The sequence below is a fragment of the Pseudophryne corroboree genome, chromosome 9 (genome assembly GCF_028390025.1).
Source record: "Pseudophryne corroboree isolate aPseCor3 chromosome 9, aPseCor3.hap2, whole genome shotgun sequence".
Classification (NCBI taxonomy): domain Eukaryota; kingdom Metazoa; phylum Chordata; class Amphibia; order Anura; family Myobatrachidae; genus Pseudophryne; species Pseudophryne corroboree.
The window spans coordinates 420,150,131-420,163,157 of record NC_086452.1 but is presented as its reverse complement, the minus strand read 5'-3'; positions in this window follow the sequence as shown (position 1 = coordinate 420,163,157).

Here is a 13,027-nt window from a genome sequence, read left to right as displayed (position 1 = left end):
TTATAATAATGTCAGGCACCAGACATCATGGAGATTTAGAATTGGCTGATGAATTGATGTCATGAATGTGTATTATTTGAACAGAACCAGATGCGCCCGTCATGTTTGGTATTGAAGCAAGCAGAATGATGTGTGGGTTAGTTTGATGCTTGTTGTGAAGTTGTGGGACATTGCAGCGGATAGATATGATTATATGCATAAAAGCTAAGATCACTTAGTTAGAACAATGAATGATCAAGCCAACCATTTACTAAGTTTTCAGGGCTGAACCTGATCAGCATATACAAAGAGAATAGTGACTCAATCATAAAGGAGAGAGAGAGACCCCTCCCCCAGGAACAGACACACAGGAGAATAGTTCCTGTCGGGGGGGGGGGGGGTCGGGGTCAGTTGTGGGGGCCTCTGAGGACAGATATACTGTAACTCACTCACACAGCTACCTTACACACAGCAAGCATGGCTGGATCATCACCAGGCTCCTTACGAAAGGCTAAGTATCATAATCTCAATATCTCATGGCTGATTGGCATAGATTAGTTAGTTTGGAGATACAAATGGCTTAAGGTTAACGAGGTTTGGGCAGTTGTGTGATTGTTGGGTGTTTCTGTTGATACTCTGTGAAGTCTGTGATGAATTGGAACAGTAGACAATCTGTAGCATAGTATTTGTGGTATTTGTTTGCCTATGGTGATTTAAAATAGATTGTGCTGGTTTGTTATAATATATCTTGTTAATCATGAATAAGACCATGCAGTACTTTTGAATATGTGCTTGTAGCAATGGCAGGCTGATACTTGTGGGTACCTGGTGGTCTGGTCTTGTGATAGCTCATATGCTCTGGTTATTGAGATACTGTGTTTGCTTGAAATTGTGAAAGGTGATTTAGATGGTTTGGAATTGTAAAATCAGAACATATGCATTGTTTTGAGGCTTGGACATTTTGGAATAAAATGGAGTCTTGTGTCTTCTGCTATGTGATTGTGGTGTAGCAGAGAGTGCCATGTGTTTGGACCTGCAAATCTAAAATGGCTGCTGCCGGGTGTTTTCCCCTCCCCCTTTCAACCATGTGTTGCAGTCTTTGGAATCATGGGAGTTTTCTCAAAATGGAGTCTAGCTTCCATCCCATGCGGTATTCAGCATTGACTAACTGCGCAGCGATTGTCTCTCACATGTGTAGTTTTATCTGCAACCATATTGTCTTATTGTTATTGTTAGCCATTCTCTCTCTCTCTCTCTTCTCCCCTTTTCTCTCTCTTTTCCTCTTAAAGTATTATTGTACCATTATTGTATTTTATGTGTAGTAATCTGGTTAGTTAGTCTATGTTATATTGTAGTGTATGACTTGTATTGTATTAATTCTTTTGCAAGTATAACATTCATAATATATATATAAGGCGTTAGACCCTAAGCACGGTATCTGTGTATTTCTTATAGTGTTAAGTATTCTCAGAGTGTCGGTGACGCTCGAACAGCATTCGAGTTAATAAGGTTATACTGTGTTGCATTTACACTCTATCACTACACTAAGGTTTTACTGCATAATATACTGTTTATGGTTTAGATATAAAGGTTTAACATTGTGAGCGTCGGCGCCGCTGGTGATCTCCTCGTGGTCCCGAGCGTCCGCTACGCTATAGCGAATCATTACGTTAGACGGCAGCCAATAGCGTGCCTGCCTGTGATCTCTTGGCCGTGAGCGAACGTGACGCTTGAGCGTCTCGACTACGGCTAAGCGATTGCTACGCAACGAGCGTACCCTTACGGTACTCCATACGTGAATAGCGTACAGTGTTCTTAGACCTCATAAAGGGTTTTATATAAGATAAATATTTAGCTTTATCAATTGGCGGCTCGCCCGTCCTTCACATATCTGCACTAGGTAATTTCAGCAGACATTATCCAGCAGCAAAGGGCGGGAGGTCATATTCCTCGTAGTGCTGTTTGGATAAGCGTCTGCTTCGCTTAGTAAAGGGTGCTGAAGGAATCCGGGACCGGAGGTAAGAACAAAACGATAGTGTCTTTTTAAAACTGTTTATTTCTGTCTTGCAGAATATCTGCATTTCTTTTCATTCGTGTATTTTCATATATCACTCTCCTGTTTGCCATTGTATAATTGATAAACGTACTAAGAGAGATTTGTTCGCTATTTCATAGTTAAAGAGTAAAGGTAATACAGTTAAGGTATAGAAATTCACACAGCTCTACCTAAAGGTAAAAGGAGAGATTGGTGTGGTGTGCGGTAGATGATCGAGGATCATCTACATTGATAAAACGTGTTAGTTGTGTTACGGTGGACAAAGACTGGTGTACACGTGTCTCTAACAAAGGGAGAGACTCGCGTACGCAAAGGCCGACGCACGCAGCGTAAATTACGCAACGGAGCATCTGGGTACGCCCACGTAACTCAAGTCACACGATAGTGTTGATTGTTAAGTAACGCAACAAGCGATAAATAGCGCAACAGGCGATAAGTAGCGCAAATCTATTTTAAATTCGAAATTTAAATTAACAGATCCTTCTCCTAATTTGTAACACATCTGGTCTAAAGAGAAATTTCTGCGCAGAAATAGAAATAGAAACAAAAGTGTATATGTGGTGAGTGAGTGTTTGTTTTTACAATTTTGAGGATTGAACCAAAAGAAATCATCGAGTTCTCGTGAAGGTACATACGTGTAAGTGACATGCACGGTGGCTAGGGAGGCATCCTTGGTTAAACATAAAATTTGAGCATTAGAGTATAGCAGACCAGGAGGTCATACTGTAGCAGACCAGGAGGTCATAACAGACCAGGAGGTCTAGGTACAGCAGACAAGGAAGTCCGCTATAGAGTTCACAGGCACAACACCAAAAAAAGGGTTAGTGCAACACCCATATAGGCCATACAAGCTCTTGCTGAAGGAATTCGCAGCCGCAATTTTCGATTCCGCTGGTCGCTCCGTACATAAGATTAGTTGCTTATGTGCTGAACGATTGTACCGCACGTAATTGTGTGCATTAGTAAACCTGACCGGTACTATTTGTGTACGAAGGTCATAAACGCTATTTGTACATTCTAACGTGATTTGTGTAATTTTTTATTTTTTCAAAAAGGGAAGTTCGCTGGTCACTCAGGAACTATCTGACAACCACACCTTTACTGGAAAGGGTTAATGCTCTGCGGATCACACTCACATGTTCCAGTAAACAAAGGTTAATAGGGGCCCTGGGTCGAGTACGCCAGCACTATATCAGTGTGAACAGGTCGTATTGGTCGGCGTGGGCGAGTGAGTGAGGTGCTCGGTAAACTTTACCGTCAACCTATCGTGAATATCTTGGTTTTTTGTAAGGGTCCGTAACACCTGCAAATTATGGGGGCCAGTTGTTCAGGAAGGGGGCGATCAACCTCGGTTCGGGTTGATTCTATAAACCGACCAGTCGGGTCGGCAAGGTACGTAATGTGTGAAAAATACGGAAGGCACACAGAAATTTTATGTGATGAATGGGAAAGAATGACAATGCATGACGGGGAGAAATTCCCAAGAATAGGTAGCTTCAGCCCAGAAGTGTTAATGAATTTAAGGAGAAGGATAGGTCTTATTAAACCAGCAAAGAGACGAATCAAACATTATGATTATTTGCAGTTATGGCAACAGGAAAGTGAATTGCAAAGAGATTTAATTGACTTATCTGACTCTTATCTTGAGAGGAGAGACATGGCAATGGAGAGGATTATGGTTGCGGAGAAAAGCACAAGGTTGAACAATAAAAACGCTCTTAGCAACTGTAGTATAGATGATAAGAATAAGTGTAATAAATGTAACAATGATAATTGTAATACTGTTAAATGTACAACTATTAACCTATGCAAGTTGCACCCCATGTCAAACTTCCCTCAGGAATACAAACAAGAAAGTGAGCCCAGAACAATGTCGGCACCTCTTCCAGAAGCCATCCTACAAGACATCCAGGTGGACGCGACCAAATCGGTAAAGGCAATAATCAAACCCCCTAACGGAGGGTCAGGTGAGGTCGTGTCCACAGGTACGTACAATGTTTTATATCACGCACAAACAGATGTACCCCATATTGTAAGATCAACACAAAATGATGTAGTTGAGTTTGATCCGGTCAGGGTGATCGCAGTCCCCAATGGGAAGACTGACGATCAGGGAATCATTCCCGTCAAGGACAGTGCAATGCGCTGTCTCTGGTCCCGGACCGAATTGAGATCAATTATGTCTGAATTTCCTGATCCTAGGAAAAATCTAGTAGCATGTCAAAGGTTTGTTAAAGAACTAGGAAACTCAACAGAACTCACCAACAAAGAGTGGCGAGCAGTGCTGAGGACATGTTTGCCCTCCAGTGTTGACCCTGAAAAATTCATTGCTGATTGTAAATTAGACACGGAGGCACCTTGTACGGAGGAACACAATCAGGAATGTATTAAGCAGATCAACCGACAGTTAGAAATATATTTCCCCGCCATTGTCGAGTGGAACAAAATCTTCTCCATAAGACAAAACGAAGGGGAAAGTATTTCCAATTATTTCAATCGAGCCCTGCAAGTAATGGCTAGGAACACTGGGATCACAGACATCAGAACAAGTGCACCGCACAGAGAAGTAGCAGTATCTGTGCTAATGGATGGTTTAAAGGAAGTGTTGAGAGCAAAGATACAGATCACCAATCCATACTGGAGAGATAAATCAGTAACTGCATTAAGGGACTCTGCTGTTGGGCATGAGCAAACCAGCATCAAGCGAAGGGAAACAAAGAAGCCTCAGATCCCTGTGGTTAAGCCAAAGGTGACAAGGTGTTATAACTGCCAAAAGGAAGGTCATTTTGCAAGAGATTGCAGATCAGGAAGTAGACAAAATTCACATAAACCCCCTAGACAAAGATATGAGCAGGGTTATGACACACAAAATTATAAACAGGGATCATATAGAAAAAATTTTGAGCCACACCCATAATGTGCAATCAGGAAAGGTGATCATTAGGACTGATGGTAAGCCTGAGGTTATAGTTAATAAATTGGGAGGTCATTCCCTGAAGACACAGGAATGACCGGGTGAAACGTTGTAAATGTATCTGTGAAATGTTTCTTTTTTCTCTCTCCCCATCTCTGACGATTATTGGTAGGATTCAAACATTGCATATATACTTGGTCTTTGCAGAAGTCTACCAAACCCCAGCATGACCTATCCGCACCAATGTATTCTGGCCAGATACAGACAATGGAATATGGAAGTGCTGGGGGGAGGGACTGCGCAAGGAAACCATTGGACATGTAGATATGACAGCCTGATGATCTGACAATGTTTTAGAAAATGTTTATGTTTGAAAAATGTTTCTTTTTTTTTTTTTTTTCTGTTGTTTATTGATGTGTTATGTTATATATACATATATGAATTGTTCTCTCTCTCTTTTGTTTTTTTTCCTCTCCCTCTTCTCACTCATGTTTTATGTTTTAAAGACGGTATGTCACACCTCAGTTAGACAAATGGTAATGCAAGATTTTTTTTGCTCCTTACAGAAAGATCGCTGGTTTGGAGGGAATATTGCATCACCGGAATGTTCGTTTGGAAGACTGAGAGACAGCACCTTTTTGAGATGACAGCAGAACAAGAAGAACAACAAGACTAGAGAACTTAATTATCGTAACAAGTTTCTCTCCCCCTCAAACTGTTTTTCTGTACCTCCATTACAAATTTCTTCTTTTCTCCTCCTGTAAGATGGACTTGCCCCAAGAGACTGTGATATGGATTTTCCTGTTGACCATGATGTTGACCAGAGCAGTCTGTTCCGGCGAGAGTACCAGTGAGGTCGAGAAAGGATCCAGAAAGGTCCCGATGACTGAGAGACGGAGGTGTAAATTTCCAATAGCAATACAACCACCAAGCAAAAGGCGAGTACCAGAAACGATCTAGCCATGTTATTTGTAAACATTTTTCTTTTAAGGATTGTTAGCTGAAGAAAACTGTATCTGTAGGCTCTGTAACAACGTAGTGGAGGATGGGTGCATTAAGAAATGCCAATCCAGTTTTAATATCCATATGGACCGGCATCCATTGAGTGACTATCACTCCTTAGTGGGTAGTGTGTTAAATAAAACAGATTGTTGGGTATGCTCTCAAGTACCTCAAGGTCATAGCAAATCAGGGCTAGTACCATTTCCTTTAACGTTAGGGGAGGTACTTGAGTTAAGTGGTGGGAGACCGGTGGACAGGAGGTTTAATATCTCCAGCCCTCCTAGTTTGAAGCTCCACCAATACCATGTGGATAGGTCCCTATTATGTTTTAACATCTCCAATCCCCGAAAGCCGGGAAATTGGGAAGTGTCATGGAGTAACCAAACCATGACCTTTTCGCATAGAGCAGATAGAATGCCTACAGATACAGAGCTTATACGCCACATAGCCAGTAGAGGAAAATCTTTCCGGTATAGGTATACCTTAGGAAATAGGATTACAAGAGTTGGAGAGGTATCACCAGGATACTGTGCACATATCGTACAACCTGATACGTGTACTAAGCAGATGGAAGAATTAGGGTTAGGAGATTTCACATGGAAGGTGTGTAATATGGTTATGTCCTACTCCGTCCCATATGTTCTCCCCGATGATACATATTTCATATGCGGGAGAAAGGCGTATAAGTGGCTTGCCCCAAACTCTGAAGGATTGTGTTATATTGGAAAAGTACTGCCTGAAGTAATGACTGTATCACATGACAAAATGAAAGACATACACCGTGGTGCCCAAGCTCCTTATACTCATACCCATTACGAGCACGTAGTTAAAAGGCAACTGACAGAGAGGACAGAGCATTTGGCCTCGGATATGATCCATGAATCCACCGGGATTCAGGTTCTACTTGCGTTAGACTTCACTCGCACCGCTCGAGGAGTGATGAACTATAGATACATCTCTGCGCTTGCAAATTTGTTAGATAATATCACTGAAATGTATGATGACACGTTTAGGTATACTGGAAGAGAACTTCAAGCTTATAAAACAGAACTGGTACAGCATAGAATGGTTCTCAATTACCTCACAGCAGTGACAGGCGGATATTGTGTCACACTGGCAACACAATACGGCGTGAAATGTTGCACATATATTACGAATAGCACCGAGGACCCGGTCGAGGTCATAGACCAAAAGATGGACGATATTCTCCAACTGAAGTGGGAATTTCGCAGGAGACACAATCTCACTCTTGCTGCTGTAGGTAATGAGCTGACTGGCTGGGTGTCATGGTTGAACCCGCGAAATTGGTTTTCTGGTTTAGGAGAATGGGCTCAAGGAGTCATAATGGATGTTGGGAAGTTTCTCCTATGTATCTTAGGTGTTGTCATATCAATTGGTTTGATATTTAGATGCGGTCAGGCTTTAATGAAGTGCAATCGTCGTACTAGGGTAATGAGTCTGAGGAGTGAGGAAACTGTAATTCCAATGGATTTGATTTATGACCCAAATGTAGAAACAATGATGTGATGAAAATGCGATTTCTACGGTCCGTTTCTTTCACCTGTTTTTCCGTTTCCTCCAAGGTAAAAAGACCCACTTGGACGAGGAATTTGATGAGCCGATATACAGACAACAGATGGATTAAAGAAGAAGTTTTGACAACCCGATACACAGATTTTTGATGAACTTTGCCATAGATCCCCAGTTTCCCTAGAAATTTTAAAATTACGCTAGCCCAACACTTTTGTAAATCTATGGACATTGACAAAGCTTTTGCTCGCACCTTATGGGCAAAAGCACAAAGAAGACTGCATTCAACAGACACCGAACAAGACTTCAACCGACAAATGTACATTAACCTGACATAGAATACCACTGCATTTACCATAAGTGTTCTTTATCTTCATCTCTACAACCTTCAGGTAATTACACACATAGTATAGGGAATACAGGCACAGATATCAGCAATCACATATTCCCCCATTCATGTATCATCAACTAAAATGTGCTCCCCATTTTGTTACAACCAAAATCCGAAAAGAGCTCGGTAAAGTTTGACAGCCCATCCACAGACCCGTACCACGGGATAAGAAGGAATTCAAATGTATACTTCGCAATACCTCGAAGCTTGATTTAAAACATGTACGGCACGATGATACATGACCCCCAAACATGGATTCATACACACATGCTTCTGCTATCTCACTAGGTCATACCCTCTTCACACCTTCTCTTCTCTCCTCCCTTACCCAATCATAGAAATGTATTTACATATGACATATGTTTTTCTCTTTTTGAAATGTTTTAGGAAATGGCAGTTATTGGTGACTGCCAAAGTCAAAAATATTACATAGAGAGAACATACAAACTGCACACATTTAAGTCGCTATACTTGCAAATATGCGCAGCGAGCACAGCAATATATAGTAACACACGCATTTGCTCGGACATGGCACGGAGATGGATTCGGCGCTTGTTTCATACAGTACATGGTTATAATAATGTCGGGCACCAGACATCATGGAGATTTAGAATTGGCTGATGAATTGATGTCATGAATGTGTATTATTTGAACAGAACCAGATGCGCCCGTCGTGTTTGGTATTGAAGCAAGCAGAATGATGTGTGGGTTAGTTTGATGCTTGTTGTGAAGTTGTGGGACATTGCAGCGGATAGATATGATTATATGCATAAAAGCTAAGATCACTTAGTTAGAACAATGAATGATCAAGCCAACCATTTACTAAGTTTTCAGGGCTGAACCTGATCAGCATATACAAAGAGAATAGTGACTCAATCATAAAGGAGAGAGAGAGACCCCTCCCCCAGGAACAGACACACAGGAGAATAGTTCCTGTCGGGGGGGGGGGGGGGGGTCGGGGTCAGTTGTGGGGGCCTCTGAGGACAGATATACTGTAACTCACTCACACAGCTACCTTACACACAGCAAGCATGGCTGGATCATCACCAGGCTCCTTACGAAAGGCTAAGTATCATAATCTCAATATCTCATGGCTGATTGGCATAGATTAGTTAGTTTGGAGATACAAATGGCTTAAGGTTAACGAGGTTTGGGCAGTTGTGTGATTGTTGGGTGTTTCTGTTGATACTCTGTGAAGTCTGTGATGAATTGGAACAGTAGACAATCTGTAGCATAGTATTTGTTGTATTTGTTTGCCTATGGTGATTTAAAATAGATTGTGCTGGTTTGTTATAATATATCTTGTTAATCATGAATAAGACCATGCAGTACTTTTGAATATGTGCTTGTAGCAATGGCAGGCTGATACTTGTGGGTACCTGGTGGTCTTGTCTTGTGATAGCTCATATGCTCTGGTTATTGAGATACTGTGTTTGCTTGAAATTGTGAAAGGTGATTTAGATGGTTTGGAATTGTAAAATCAGAACATATGCATTGTTTTGAGGCTTGGACATTTTGGAATAAAATGGAGTCTTGTGTCTTCTGCTATGTGATTGTGGTGTAGCAGAGAGTGCCATGTGTTTGGACCTGCAAATCTAAAATGGCTGCTGCCGGGTGTTTTCCCCTCCCCCTTTCAACCATGTGTTGCAGTCTTTGGAATCATGGGAGTTTTCTCAAAATGGAGTCTAGCTTCCATCCCATGCGGTATTCAGCATTGACTAACTGCGCAGCGATTGTCTCTCACATGTGTAGTTTTATCTGCAACCATATTGTCTTATTGTTATTGTTAGCCATTCTCTCTCTCTCTCTCTCTTCTCCCCTTTTCTCTCTCTTTTCCTCTTAAAGTATTATTGTACCATTATTGTATTTTATGTGTAGTAATCTGGTTAGTTAGTCTATGTTATATTGTAGTGCATGACTTGTATTGTATTAATTCTTTTGCAAGTATAACATTCATAATATATATATAAGGCGTTAGACCCTAAGCACGGTATCTGTGTATTTCTTATAGTGTTAAGTATTCTCAGAGCGTCGGTGACGCTCGAACAGCATTCGAGTTAATAAGGTTATACTGTGTTGCATTTACACTCTATCACTACACTAAGGTTTTACTGCATAATATACTGTTTATGGTTTAGATATAAAGGTTTAACATTGTGAGCGTCGGCGCCGCTGGTGATCTCCTCGTGGTCCCGAGCGTCCGCTACGCTATAGCGAATCATTACGTTAGACGGCAGCCAATAGCGTGCCTGCCTGTGATCTCTTGGCCGTGAGCGAACGTGACGCTTGAGCGTCTCGACTACGGCTAAGCGATTGCTACGCAACGAGCGTACCCTTACGGTACTCCATACGTGAATAGCGTACAGTGTTCTTAGACCTCATAAAGGGTTTTATATAAGATAAATATTTAGCTTTATCAGTTCAAAGAGAGAATGTCTGCCCACTGGTCATCTATTCGTGCTGCACTTCAGAGTGGCAGCAGTGAGCAACCGGTGGAACGAAATATTTAATGAAATGAAACACAATCTATCCGGAATTAAATATAAGATGATTGATCATGTGGCCCCACTACGACGTGGTGGAGGTAGAAATCGTTTACTACTGAAATGTGAAAATAGCTGGATTCACAGATACTCTTAGTCCACGGGGCTTAAACGAGACCATTTCATGGTCAGTATTTTTGTAAATTATGTAATTTTTGGACTACGATTCTAGTAACGGATACCTTCCCATTGTGTGCTGATTTCTGCCATGAAGGAGGTAGTGTGGTATTTATTGTGACATTATTATCCGCACTGGGTGCGGATTGAATATAAAATACACTATATGTTCATATTGATTATTATAGTTATATACACTGCTATTGTAATATTATGTGCTATTTTTCCCGTTCTATGCTTGTATCTTCCAGTGTGTTATCATGCTAGTTGGCTATTGTTACTATGGTGATGGGAATACACTGACGCCCTGCACTGACACTGCAGTGACGTCATCTGTGCTGGACAGCAACGGGAGCCGCAGCTCGCTTCCGGTGGGGTGGAGGACGCTGGCACCCGGTCTGCTCCGCGCTGATTGTACTGGGTGGTTTGCCTTATAAAGGTAAGATGTTTGTTTGTTTTGTTTTGTTTTATATACTGATGACGGTAATACAACGGAAACGTTGATATACCTGTGCTGCTTCTGCACATTTATTTCCGTGAGTGCCGCACCTATGCTTGATATATTTTGGTTCTATGGACTAATGTGAGGACACCGCATCTGTGTGCATTTGGATTTAGGAGAGTGCCGGGTACTATTGTTCTATATATTTCAAACTATTTATCTGTCATCCTCAGTCATTACATTGTTGCATTGTCAACCACTAGTGGACAGATTGGGGTATATTTACTAAGATTCGTATTTTCCCGAATGAGGTTAAAGTTCAATCACGAATGACATAGAAAGTGTAAAGTTGCAACTTTTTGAATTTATTACGACTAATTTACTAAGCTGTCGTATTCTGCATTTTCGTATTTACCGATGTCGATGTCATTCGGTTTTTTTTTCAGTGTTTTACGTGAGTGACTTGTAAAACACTGCCGACTTTAACACAATGAATCTCGGCCGGATCTGTGAGATCCGTGCTGGGCTTCATTGTGCACCTTTATTAAAATAAAAATCATTGTTAAAATCTTTAAAAAAAATGCGTGGGGTCCCCCCTCCTAAGCCAAACCATCCTCGGGCTCTTTGAGCCGGTCCTGGTTGAAAAAATATGGGGGGGGAAATGACGGGGGTTCCCCCATATTTAAACAACCAGCACCGGGCTCTGCGCCTGGTCCTGGTTCCAAAAATACGGGGGACAAAAAGCGTAGGGGTCCCCCGTATTTCTGAAACCAGCACCGGGCTCCACTAGCCAGATACATAATGCCACAGCCGGGGGACACTTTTATATTGGTCTCTGTGGCCCTGGCATTACATACCCAACTAGTCACCCCTGGCCGGGGTACCCTGGAGGGGTCCAGGGGTCCCCCCCCTCCAGCCACCCAAGGGCCAGGGGTGAAGCCCGGGGCTGTACCCCCATCCAAGGGCTGCGGATGGGGGGCTGATAGCCTTTTTGTCAAAAAATGAATATTGTTTTTAGTAGCAGTACTACAAGTCCCAGCAAGCCTCCCCCGCAAGCTGGTACTTGGAGAACCACAAGTACCAGCATGCGGTGGAAAACCGGGCCCGCTGGTACCTGTAGTACTACTACTAAAAAAATACCCCAATAACAACAGAAGACACACACCTTGAAAGTAAAAGTTTAATACATACATCCACACCTCCATACACACATACTTACCTATGTTCACACGAGGGTCGGTCCTCTTCTCCATGTAGAATCCATGGGGTACCTGTTGAAAAAATTATACTCACAAAATCCAGTGTAGATGGCTCCTCTTCTTTTCAATTTGTAATCCTGGTACTTTGTAAAATAAAAAAACGGACACCCGACCACGCACTGAAAGGGGCCCCATGTTTTCACATGGGACCCCTTTCCCCGAATGCCAGGAACGCCCCCTGACTTCTGTCTAAGAAGGTTCCATCAGCCAATCAGGGAGCGCCACGTTGTGGCACCCTCCTGATTGGCTGTGTGCTCCTGTAGTGTATGACAGGCAGCACACGGCAGTGTTACAATGTAGCGCCTATGCGCTCCATTGTAACCAATGGTGGGAACTTTGTGGTCAGCGGTGAGGTTACTTTCGGTCAACCGCTGACCACAAAGTGCCGTGGGTGGGTGAGGGGTGGGTGAGGGGCGCGGATGGAGGAGGGTGTCTGCAGATGCTGCGGGTGGAGGGGGGGGCAGGTGTGGGGGAGACATATATGGGGGGTGGATGGTGGAGGGGGTCTGGAGGTGCTGTGGGTGGTGTAGGGGCGGGGGAGTGGGAGCCGTGGGTGGTGGAGGGGGTCTGGAGGCACAGCGCGTGGGGGAGGGGTGGAGTAGCGGTGGGGTTGCAGATAACAGAGGCAGTATGGAACCTGCACAGCGGCAGGTGCCCCACAAAACTGCAGCTAAGAACCGTGGAGTGTGCTAGAAAGTGATGCTCCTCCGTGCCAGAGAGCCCCTGCTGAGTATGCTGATGTGGGGGGTCAAGAACATAGTGAGCCGGTGCCCATCTGTCTGTACAGCACACCC